General features: G+C 41.3%; 1 protein-coding gene across 1 annotated transcript in view; it reads right to left on the bottom strand.

Annotated features, from left to right (window-relative positions):
* The window catches only part of ptprfa (protein tyrosine phosphatase receptor type Fa), a 370,993-nt gene extending 365,244 nt beyond the window's left edge, over positions 1-5,749 (bottom strand). Inside the window, exon 1 of the mRNA XM_045687724.1 lies at positions 5,415-5,749. The gene's annotated coding sequence lies outside the window, so the exon portion shown is untranslated. The remainder of the gene's footprint in view (positions 1-5,414) is intronic.
* Positions 5,750-13,168: the final 7,419 nt, after the last annotated feature.

The following is a 13,168-nucleotide window of genomic DNA, read 5'->3' as shown; positions in this document are numbered from 1 at the left end:
ACAGTGGAGTTAAGAGCACAAACAGATGTGGTAACAGGCTACCAAAAAGGTTCAAATAAAATCTAATTAAAATAAATGTGTTGAATTGAATAGAAAACACTATTGGATATTGTTGTGACACAGTGATCCCAATTTATTTAGAATTATTTCCATCTATTACCCACAGGCCTCGCAGTCACAAAGTGAACAGTTTTAATGAAGTTTATTCTGTTTAATAACGTTTACATTATTCAAATCTATCCACTAACATCCCATCCTGAGAACACAGACAGAAAGCAAAGTGACAGACCACATACAAAGTGTAGTGTTAGATACAGGGCCAATTGCCTTGGTATCACTGCGGGGGAATCATACCCTGTAGGGATGAGTCCCAAACAGCACCCCATTCCCTATACAGTGCACACTACTTTTGACCTATCAAAAGTTGTGCACTACATAGCAAATACAGTGCCATTTGGGACACAGTTAAGTCTGTGGTTGTGGATGATAGGATCTTGGCCTTAACGTGTGACGAGATGAAACAAAAACATTGACAGCCAGACCCTGAAGCCTATTCCTGGCCGAACAGCAAACAATGGGCCGGTGTAATTGAAAACCCAGAGCAACTATGTTGCTGTTCCATTGTGGGGAAATGAAGGAGATTGAAACCCTGGACTGTTCTTCAAATAGGTCAATCAGCAGATGGACAATACATTGACAACTCAGCGACACACTGCATGTTCAGGTCCCTTCTTGGGGACAGACACAGAGAGCACAGCAAACACTGCCTGGGCTTGGACACTACAGCTCGGACCCTGTTGTTATTGTTGTTTCAACCATCCATCCCCAGTCCACACCACACAGGGGCTGCTTCCCAAATGGCACCATATTCTCTTTATAGTGCACTACTTTTGACTAGGACCCATAGAGATCTGGTAAAAAGCAGTGCACTTTGTAGAGAGTAGGGTGCTGTTTGGGATGCATCCAGTATAAATGTCTAATTCCAGTTCAGCCATGATAAGCCTGGACAGCTACCAAGCAGAGAACCCGGTCCACTGCGGCTAAGCAAATAATGATTTCGATATGAGGCAGACCGAGTATCAAAATCTATTTTAATATTGACTTGGGGAGTTGCACCATGGAGTGAGTTCTTTAAAGATGCAATATGCCCTCAAGTGAAATATCAATATTAGACTTGCAAAGCGTGGAATTGTAGTACTATGCATATGGAATGTATGCTGACTATCGTTTTAAATGTCAAAGTATATCAGTTTCTGTCTATTGAACTTCAAAGCAAAACATTCACACACAGTCAATATCAACATGACTATAGAACCCAGGGAGACTGTGAACCATTGGATGTAGCAGTTAAAAAAAGCAACACATTTTGCCATGGGATGTACACTGCGTGTACAAAACATTAAGGACAGCTGATCTTTCCATGACAGACTGACCAGGTGAATCCAGGTGGAAGCTATGATCCTTGATTGATGTCTCTTGTTAAATCCACTTCAATCAGTATAGATGAAGGCGAGGAGACAGGTTAAAGAATGATTTTTAACCCTTGAGAATAGTGAGACATGGATTATGTATGTGTGCCATTCAGAGGGTGAATGGGCAAGACAGAAGATTAAAGTGTCTTTGAACGGGGTATGGTAGAAGGTGCCAGACGAACTGGTTTGTGTCAAGAACTCCATCACTGCTGGGTTTTTCACACTCAACAGTTTCCCGTGTGTATCAAGAATGGTCCGCCACCCAAAGGACATCCAGCCAACTTGACACAACTGTGGGAAGCATTGAAGTCCAAGTGGTTTTATAATGCAACCACCACTGATACTAATTGGTTGGGGGCCAGCAGCATACCACCCTGCATCCCACTGATGACTTGCTTCTGAAGCTAAGCAGTGTTGGTCCTGGTCAGTCTGGATGGGAGACCAGATGCTGCATGAAGTGGTGTTGAAGGGTCAGTAGGAGTCACCCTTTACTCTGGTCCAAAGAAATATCCCAGTACTGCAGTGATTGGGGACATTACCCTGTTTTATTTATTTTAACCTTTATTTAACTAGGAAAGTCAGTTAAGAACAAATTCTTATTTTCAATGACGACCTAGGAACAGTGGGTTAACTGCCTTGTTCAGGGGCAGAACAATAGGTTTTGACCTTGTCAGCTCAGGGATTAGATCTTGCAACCTTTTGGGTACTAGTTCAACACGCTAACCACTAGGCTACCTGCCACCCGTGTAGGGTGCCGTCTTTCAGATGGGATGTTAAATGGGTGTCCTGACTCTGTGGTCACTAAAGATCCAATGGCACTTATCGTAAGAGTAAGGGTGTTAACCCTGGTGTCCTGGCTAAATTCCCAATCTAACCCTCATACCATCACAGTCACCTAATCATCCCCAGTTTGCAATTGGCTCATTCATCTCCTCTCCCCTGTAACTATTCCCCAGGTCATTGCTGTAAATGAGAACGTGTTCTCAGTCAACTTATCCCATCAGCATTCTGTAGCTAACTGCTACAGCAACACTACGTCACCGTGCCCTGGCTGCTTGTAGCGTGCCGAGAAAGGAGGGACAAAATATACTGGTCCTCCCCACTAATGTGTTTACCCTTGCACTCATCCCCGAAATGACACACCATTTTTGAATGTAGAAAGCACGAGTGAACATGAGCACAGAGTCAGGGCCCCAAAGAGAGAGAGACAGAGTGGGAGAGGAAGGGAAGGGAGGGTAGAAAAAAGAGGAATGGAGAGAGCGAGCGAAAGAGAGGGAGGGAGGGAGAGAGAGAGAGAGAGAGAGAGTGAACTGGGTGTGAAAGGAAGGGAAGGGGGGTCCACTGTGAGAACAAGAGATTAGACAGAGAGAACTGGAGAGTATGGAGATGGGAGTGGTTACAACAGAGGAATAGAGAGAGAGACTTGAAGATTGTAGAGATGAGTGGTTACAACAGTGGTAATTATGGTCTGTCAGGCAGCAGTATATGCCTTTTGTTTACCAGTGAGGGCTCAGCATCACCAACCGGGTCAGCCACTCATTAGCTGAAGGCAGAGGCACAAACAGATGCACTGGCCACATCACGATACAGCCTAGCTGTCTCTAATAAGACACTCAGTCACACACACTATATCTGGTGCAGTGGCAGGTAGCCTAGTGGTTAGAAGATTGGACTGGTAACTGAAAGGTTGCAGGATCAAATCCCCGCGCTGACAAGGTACAAATCTGTCTTTCTGCCCCTAAACACTGTTCCTAGGCCCTCATTGAAAATAAGAATTTGTTCTTAACTGACTTGCCCAGTTAAATAAGTTTCTTGCTCTACTCCCCTTCTCTCTCTCTCACACACACACAGAGCAACAGCCTCCTCTCAAATACAATATTAGATTCTATATCCCTCTGCACCTCTCTTGTTCAGAGGGGTTGGGTTAAATGCAGAAGACACATTTCAGTTGAAACCATTCAGTTGTACAACTGGCTAGGTCTTCCCCTTTTCCATAGAAGACAGTCAATGCTATTCTAATGTATGTAGTGAAGTCCACCCTCATGAATCTACATACTACATACAACTCAAGAGTCCTTTAAAGGACAAATGCAAATAATTAGTCATAAATAACCATATCATTGGTGACAAATTATCATGAGAGATTTAACATGAAATGTAATTTAATATGAGCTAACCATTTTTTAAGTGCTCCCTTATGAATATACCAAGCAAAGACAGATTTTAGGAAGAATATACATGAATTTAGATTGAAATTCTTGTTCCTTCTAAATGTAGGTGTACTTTGAAATAAAGGGGCACTGGGATTCCTACTTAAGAGCATTGGGAGAAGAGACACAGCTACCGAAATTAGATCTTAATTACTCAGTCAATGAAATCCCACTGGGCATAGACATCAATTCAAGGTCTAATCCACGTTGGTTCAACGTAATTTCATTGAAATTACGAGGAAACAACGTTGATTCAACCAGTGTATTACCAGTGGGATAGTAAAAGCCAAAATTCAGGAATTACTAGAAATTCAAATAGGTATTTAGTAAAAAAAAGTGCTATATTATTACCATTAGTAGTAGTATTTGTATTACTATAGGTATTATTATAATTATAATTATTATAATGCGACAATAATGGAATTGCATTTTTACAACTTTTACAAAAACGTATAAGGCTAAATGAATGCAAAATTATTGATGCACGCTATAGCGAGTCGAACGCATACTTTTATATTGTAATGGTTCTGCATAAAGGAGTAGTCAGGTAGCCTAAATCACGCAGACAGCACAGAAACAGAGCGAGAACGAGTTGGATTCAAAGGCGAATGAATGCGTCAAACCCAATAGATGATATTGCACTCTCCTCCTCAACTCCAATCTCTCTCCCTAGAGAGACTTGCTGTGTGTTAGTTCTGCTGTGTGGACCACTGGCTGTTTTCAATTGATGTAAAAAGTATATTTGAAAATGATCAAGGCTAGAGCATGTACTCTGAACTGCTCTAAAAACGTAGATTTTATTCTACACAAATGACAGCGGGGAAGAGACAGGCCAATAGACTCCAACATTGATGACATAATTTTGTGGCTATGGAAATAATGCATAATGTGGATTGATGAGAAATGACTGAAATTAATTGATTTAGCGCTATTGACCCCCAGCATCTCGATATTCGCATGTTGCAAATATAATGTGATAAATAAAGCAATGACAGTCAGGCTATCATCCATAGTTTTCAAACACTCTGAATCAAATCGGTACGTAGCCTAACCATCCGTTTCATCACCAACACCAGTCTGCGCAGAGCCTTGTTTCTATTGGTCCATAAACATCTAATTTGCTGACTGTGGACGCCGGATTTGTGGGCTACAATAATGACCTTCATGTAGTCTATGCATTATAGTTTAAGATTTGACAATTATATAAATTAGTATCTTATAGGTAGCCTATCGAACTGCAAGTTCGATACATATGCCAAGTATTGCGCAAACAACTAGGCTAATATAAAACTGAATTGTTCAAATCACTTATATGCCCCATGTTGTGGCAACGGATACAATGGTTTTAGTGCTAGTGCTTGGTTAATTGACCTTCTCTCTCCACATCATGCAATTCACCAAACATGTTTGTCTCTGTAACAGGTTCCACGGGTGATCAGAGCAGAGCGCGGCTTGACAGGTGCTCCTGCCTGCGATTTGCCCGCGAGGCGTGCGTAAAGCCGTATTGATCTCGAACAAGCTTTGAATCAATGGACATTTGGATGCATGTCATGAAGTAGCCAGACAAACAATATCCCGCTCATACTGACCACATAACTTTTCAACATGACGAAATCATGCTTTATCAATAACCAGCCTACATCTCAAACCAGTGGTCATCGTTAGCCTATCAACAAGATGCCGTTTCGCCTCAGCATCAGTTGTCAACTGAATATGAAAAGCGAGAACTCACCCTCTAGGTCCCCTGGTCGTTGGCATTTCTGTTTTAGCAAATAGCAACCACTTGCTTCTCCCGACCACTTCAGAAAGAGTACAATTCCTTTCCTTCTCAGCCCAGCCGTCCAGCTCACTCTATTCCGGGTATGCGTCCTCTCCGTAATAAACTATACCAGGAATCATTTCAAGTATAATCCTTGAGATGTATAGGACCTGGGTGGACAGTTGTGCTAAATTAGACCATATATTTTACATGTATAGCACCAATGTGTGTCCGAAAGTCTCCTCTCCTCTCAGTAGCTCACCAGCTGTTCCTCGCGCAGTGACTGTAGCGTTCATGAACACACAATAATCCTCCTCTCTCTTACTCGCGCACAGCGTTCTGCTTTGCTCTCGCACACAGGTTGTCCGCCGGCATTCTCGGGCTTTGTCGGATATGGTCGGTCATTTACGGCAGGGTTTCCCAAACTCGACCCCTCTCACATTTTATCGGACCTTTTGGAGTAATGGTTAAGGTGTTGTTAGGGTGTCGACTTGACGGTCACTGGACCTGCGTCCAAGTCCCAGTCAGGGCTACTCCCTGGACTCGCTACATTAGTGTCAGAAGTTGAATGGCGCAAGTGAGGCCATCGGAGAGGCAAGTACATGGTATAGGACTTGGTATAGAGAAGCGTGGGGACATGCTCTCAATAAGAAACAGGGTAACGTAGCGACCTTTACACAACACCTAGTTGAGCGAAAAAGTATACTTTTTAAAGTAATGTACTGCAATAATTGTTTTTTTGTCATTGGGCGGAGAGAAAATGTTGCAGTTTTAAAACTAATTTCATACAATTCTACCCATTGTGCAGAAAATGTAAACATTTTTCAGTTTCTAAAGTGCAGAAATCGCTTCACCATTTCCTGGTTTAAATTTGTTTTAGAGTTTGCCTAATTTCAGTGTAAGAAAATAATGACTAAATATGTTACAAAACAAACAAGTATAGTGTAGAGAATGATTGTACCAACTAAACTGCTGTGAAATATATTTTCCATAACCAAAAATGTTGTATTTTCAGCTGTTTGAAGCTGGTATACAAAACCGAAAGTAAAAGATGCAAAAATGAAACTTAAAAATGGGAAGTATAGAAATAGCACACCGAGAGCAGATCTACTGCTTCTTAGACTTGCTTTCAATGAGAATGACAGATCTATAACTCACATTTCTATCAGAGTTTTGTCAGGTTGCCCAAAAAGGTACATATTGCAGCATTAAAACGAATTTCATGCAATCCTACTCATTTTTCCATAGGCCAGAGAGAAACATATGCAGTTTTAAAGCTTATTTTCTGATTTGCCATGACTTATGCCATGTTCATATGATATCTGAGTGAGAGTGACAAAAACATTGATGTTTTTTTTTGTTGCAGGATTTACAAAACGTCTTCTCAAAAATTAGTTTTTGGCTGATGTTTAGGCGGTGTTAGAGGTGTAACCATAGAGTTTCTAAACCCAGAGGAGCAACATTGCAAGACTTCCGGTAACGCTTGCAAAACAGACCAAACAGACCAGGTCGGGGTTTGAGAAGTCAATGAGTGAAGTGAAAAATTCTTCCTTAGTTGTTTATTTTCTCGAAATCTAAAGGCACAACCTAGATTTGAGAGAATGTCTTAAGTAGTTGAACATTATTATTATTACTCCAACCTTACATTTTCGAGAAGACCATTAGACCCAATGAGGTGTTTTTACGCAAGGGGTTAGCTAGCCAACATTGCCATGACATTGCCTAAAAGTGTGATCAAGGATTTCTATTGGAGAAGTAGTTTCTGCAAGTTGGACTCAGGGGTAGACTCAGGGGTAGACTCAGGGGTAGATGGGACACTCCAATTAGTATGTTATGTTACGTTACGTTTCGTATGGTATGTATTCATTTGTCGATCCTCATACTGTACTGTTTTTGGTTTAACTGCGTTGGAGCTGTCAAATTGATGTGCAGCTAGTACTCTTGATCAATGTCACGAAGCCACACCCATCCCACTCAAGTTAGATGTTCAGAACATGAAAGTGTAGGCTATATAGATAGATAGTTATGTTCAAATTGAAAATCATGACACAAAATAATTAGGATTTCTATCAGCCTAATTGATTGAACGTTGCATCTCACATTCCAGTGTTCAAACTTTTAAATGAGGCTGCATGAGATATCTCTTAATGTGACTCCGTGCAGCCAATGACAATGTCCGCTTTAGGTATAATGCCAGGAGCTGCTTGTGGATTTGACAGCTCTAACCCAGTTCTACCTCCGACACCGCCAAAACAACCGCTAAGCGGATGTTGGCTAAAGTTGACCTGATTGAACAGAGCCCTTAATAAATGACTAGTTTTACAGCATCTCTATGGCATTGAGAGTTTGTGGTTTGGCTACAGCTTTATTGGCAAATTCAGATTGGTAGGCCAGGTAGTAGGCTGACCAACTATGTACAACAGACCTGTTTTCTATAAACACTTATGTGATAACAAGTTTAGCATGTCCTCCAAACCTAATTACCTTGTTCAATAAAGTGTTAGAAAAAAAATGTATCTGCTAATGATATTTGTAATAAGTTTATTGAAGTAATTGTGGTTATAGGAATTTACCCTACAGCTAGTCTGTTTACTTCCTCAGTCTAAAAATACCTTGACTGATCACAGACGTATCTTTGTGAGCAGTAGGCTATGCTAGTGTTTTTGCAACAGTCAACGCCTAATTCTACCCTCCCTGCTTTGATTCTCTGATGGTCTTATGACTCAGAACCAGTACTATGTGTGCATCCCAAATGGCACCCTATTCTTTATATAGTGCACTACTTTTGACCGGAGCCCTGGTCAAAAGTAGTGCACTACATAGGGAATAATTAAGGTGTCATTTGGAATTCAGACCACTTGTATATGATGACCTAATGTGTGAGACTCTAGGAGGAGTTAAAGGGATAGTTCACCCCAATATCAGACATATTCATATAATACCTCAGCGGTGGTCTAAAGTCAAGCTGAGGTCAACAACTCTCCCTTTAATGTGAGCTGGCTGACTGGACAATATAGATAATACAGAAACAAATAAAATCAGAAATGATTTTATCTCTACGGCCTGAGGTCCAGCTCAGACCACATTCTGACATGTGAGCTGGCTGACTAGACCATAGAAATAAAATCAAATGTTTTATTGTTTTATCTTGTTGTATGTTTTTACCTCTGGACCGTCTCACTGTGACTGTCACTGTAAGTCATTGTTATTGACCCTCATTAACAATAGCCAGACATACAGTACAGTAGCTATAACAGATTCAGATGGCCTCTAGGAGAGCAGTTTGGAAGCACTTTAGCTAAAAGATACATTTGACGTATCTATGCATTTGATTTATCTATTTATAAAAAAAACTGCATATGCGGTAGTATTTTGAAACCACAAACTGTTGTGGACAGAGATAGCTTTTTAATGCGGACCTTGTCCAATATGAATGATGGTGGAATCTGATCTTATAGTAGGGGGGAAAAAACGGGTCTTATTGAACATCAATCTTTTATCTGCTCAAACGCTCAGAGCACAGGGACCAGATTGATGTGTGTCATAGATATACCTCACCTCAGCCCACTCAGAACCATGGTTGAGTCCCACATCGCATCCTATTCCCTATATAGTGCGCTACTTTTGACCAGGGCCCATAGGGAAAAGGGTTAGCATCATATTTACAAGACTGAATACCGCTGCGCTATCAGTGTAGCGAAACAGAATGTAAGCTCACGAGACTTCCGGATGGTTGCACGAGGTCAGAATAGGGTGCCATTTCAGACACAACATCCTCTCTTTGTGAGGAATCACATGCCAGAGATCAGTGAAGCACTCAACCTGGACCAACATCTCTGTAATATACAGTATTAGCCTACGCACAATAGAAAAGTAAACATTTGTCATTCAAATATAAAAAATAATATGTGTACAGCAGTGACATGTGGAATCAGTTTTCGATGATCAATGATGGATTATCACAGTGGATCAGAGTTGTGTTGTATACCATTCGACATACATGACAATTTTACCATCTGCTTGAGCTCCTTCAGTATGCTGTCAGAATGTATAACATGTTACATTTACTCTCACTTATTACTAAGGCATATCCAATTTAGCTTTCGATATATCCTTCTACTATATACTGTAGCTTTGGAATGATCGTAGTGTGTGTGTGCGTGTGTGTGTGTTGTATAAGTAGCATTAGGGTAACAATAACATAACAGTTAATGGGTCACAACATGTGGAATATACAGTATCTCTGACCCATTTATGCGCTGGGGAATATAATATCTGTTACACACTGTGTGGAGTTTTAATAAGCTCCTACTACTCTGATGTGTGGTGCCAAATTATCCAGCGCTGCTTGGTTTCTATATTTAGTCAAGCTGGGCTATTTCTAACCCTGCAGTTTTTGAAGGAGAAAAGCTCAGGATAGATAGGATAGGAATGGAGAGGAGGAGAGAGCTTATTACTTTGATGGGGTTTAGCTGGTAGATAAGCACAATAACCCCTCCCCCATGGCTTACATGGTGCTTCCCAAGGATTGTTACAACACCAAGCTTCCACTCTTAGAGTAGAACATTGTCGGTGAAAGTCGTTGAAGAGAAACATGAAAACACAAAGGCAACAACAAAACTCACAATATACTGTTGATAGAAAACAGTACTATACACCAAGAAGCCTATTTCTGGTCTTGTCCTTGTATGTAGTGTTACTATTGTATATAATGTTACAAAATGTCTGTTTCTGGATGTTTAGTAATGCACCTATGACTCATCGCTGGGTGCTTACATCAGACACCTACAACTGGCACTTCATAGGGATTTCTGCCAAAGCCTTCTTTGAAATACGTGTGTCTCCATGTGTGTGTGTGTGTGTGTGTGTGTGTGTATGTATATAGTAGCATGATTGATCTGTGCCTAGTGTAACACTGTAATTAAGTATAGAAATCAATGATGGTTTCTCCTTTGCATATCCCTTAGAGACGGGCCAGAATGTGATTCATTTAGTAGTTCAAGAGGTTACACCATCACCATCCTCTATCCTCCCCCAACTCTAATCACACACACACACACACACACACACACACACACACACACACACACACACACACACACACACACACACACACACACACACACACACACACACACACACACACACACACACACACACACACACACACACACACACACACATGCAATTCAGTTGATTAAGCTGGCTGGCCCTGTAATGGCCTTAGAGCAGTGTGCATATGGCACAACAACAATGGAAGAACAGTACCATCCCTACTTTCACCTCCCACAGGGACAATGCCTCTCCTCCCTCTCCAGACCTCCAGCTCACAGCATGGCAGATCACCCTTATTGCCAACTCCCCAATCACTTAATGCTAATGGAACAAAGGCTGGGTCAATTATGACATTCAATGACATTTGTTGACATGCCCACTAATCACATTAGACAAGAAAAGCCAGTGGTGTCGTTAGTTTAGTGTCCCTCTTGAAATCATGTTATTATTGTTGTTGTTAGCCTTCAATACAGCCTATCTGGAATGAATAGTTATGTTTAGAGGGAAAAACTGGGTTTCATGCTCAAACAACTGGAGTAGAGGGTCTACCTTAAATACTGAAACAATGCAATGCATTAGAAGGTGATGCACCACGCTCTCCCCATTCTAAAAATAGTTTATTGTAGTTTATTGTAGATCCATATTATAAAGAAAGGCTGTGACATTTGGGTCAGAGACCTTCATCAGACAGAATGAGTTAGAGGGAATGAGAATAATGAAATGTATAGTATGTCACTTACTTTGACTCTAAGGTAGCACTTTATCTGGATAGTCCATTCTGTAGATGGTCTACCGACCAGTAACATTTTAACTACTAACCATACTAACCCTAATCCTTGCCCTAACCCTTATCCTTGCCTTAAACTCAACCCTTACCCTAGCCTTAACCATTTTTACATTTTAGTAATTTAGCAGACACTCTTATCCAGAGCGCATAATTTTCCCAACAAAAAAAAGTACATAAACAGAGATGTTATAACCCTAGCATTATCCCTTACCACAGGGGATCCCAAACTTTTTGGGCCCACGACCCCATTGTGATGTCTGAAAATTCTCACGACCCCAACCATGTGAAAAGGAAATAATTAACTATTGTAACAGCCAATGTTGCATTTTTTACTTGGGGCTATGACAGTCAATTCCAAAACATTCTGACAGTATTTCTGATTGTCTTCTCAACTCACCATCACATACTTTTAATGTGGAGCTATGACAGTCAATTGCAAATTAGTCTGACGTAATTTCTGATTGGCTCTTGTCTCACCACCGCTAATGAGATGGGTGTGCTTGATGCATGTCGCGTCAGAGCTCCTCAAAGTCAGGAGGTGTGGTCGACAGTGTGCACCTCACGTCTCCTGTCATATCCAACCTGGATCAATATTTAGTTTTAATGCAGACGAGAGCACTGAATCCAGCTTCACCCAGATATGAGCTGGCGAAGGGTACCATGAGTTGTAATGCTCGGAGGGAGATGGCAGGCTATTCCCTTTGAGTCAGGAACCTAAACCCATAAATGCATTGTCTGCGGCATTCAGTCACATGACAGCTTGATCAGCTGTTTGATTTCATTTGCCGACCTGTCAACTGAACCAGGATCACAGTCAAACAGATTTCACACCCAGGCAAACTTTGTCATGTCCAAGTTTGGGAAGAAGGTCCCAAAGTGCTCTTCCAAGCATCGAAGGTGAGCAGTCATCACTCGCGTGGGACATTCACTGATGCTGTTGTCTGTTAGAAACTTGCACAGCTGAGGGAAGGGGGCATGGTTCGCTTTTAAAAGACTCTCAAATAGGAATTCTTTCCTCTGAATCCACTGATTTGGTCACACGTCTGTAGAATGTTTTTGTATTTTCCCTGCATGCTTGCGTTCAGTTCATTCACTTTACCAGATATATCTGTTACATAGGCAAGGAGACACCTTTTTTTTCACCACACAGAAAGTCAACAAAGTCTGTTTTTTATTTCACGTCCATTACGAATGACAACAGCTCCTCTCTCAATTAAAAAAATATTTTGAATGCTCTCCCCTCGATAACCCCGAGCCTTGGTGTGAAATAGAAAATTGTCATGCTCTGAGCCCTTACCTCCACACAGTTTTGCAAACAGGCGTGTAACTTCAATGTAGTTTACTGAAGTTACCTGATGCAGTATATCTTAGAGTTCTGCACTCAGCTCTTTTGCCACCAGCTGGTCTCAGTGTATCATACAATGCGTTCATATGGCAGAGGGAGATACATTCATAACTAATGTGAGGAGGCCTGCCCACCATCCCACCATAGATGGAGCCCCATCTGTGTAAAAGCCCACCATTCGATCCCATGGAATCAGTTTTTCGTCAATATAGCCACACAGCACACTGAACCTCCCCTGTGCCGTTTCATGCTTGGTAATTGGGAGACAGAACAATATGTCCACGTGAATAGAATCCCCGATATGCACCAAAAGTCAATGCATTGTTATCTCGGCCTTCACAGCTTACATCCATTTTGAGTGCATAAGCTGGGGAGTTTTTGAGTCGTTCATTCAGTTGCCTCTTGATTGCTAGCAATAGCATCAATTCTTAATTTCATAGTATTATCTGACAAAGGTATTGATGTGAGATCCTGTGCCTCTGCCTCCCCACACATTGCCTTTGCAATAGTGTGTGGTTTATTGTAAGTATCTAAAAAAAT

This window comes from Salmo salar, chromosome ssa10 (assembly GCF_905237065.1).
Source record: "Salmo salar chromosome ssa10, Ssal_v3.1, whole genome shotgun sequence".
Taxonomy (NCBI): Eukaryota; Metazoa; Chordata; class Actinopteri; order Salmoniformes; family Salmonidae; genus Salmo; species Salmo salar.
The sequence above is the reverse complement of the archived record's forward strand: the minus strand, read 5'-3'. Positions and strand labels throughout refer to the sequence as shown.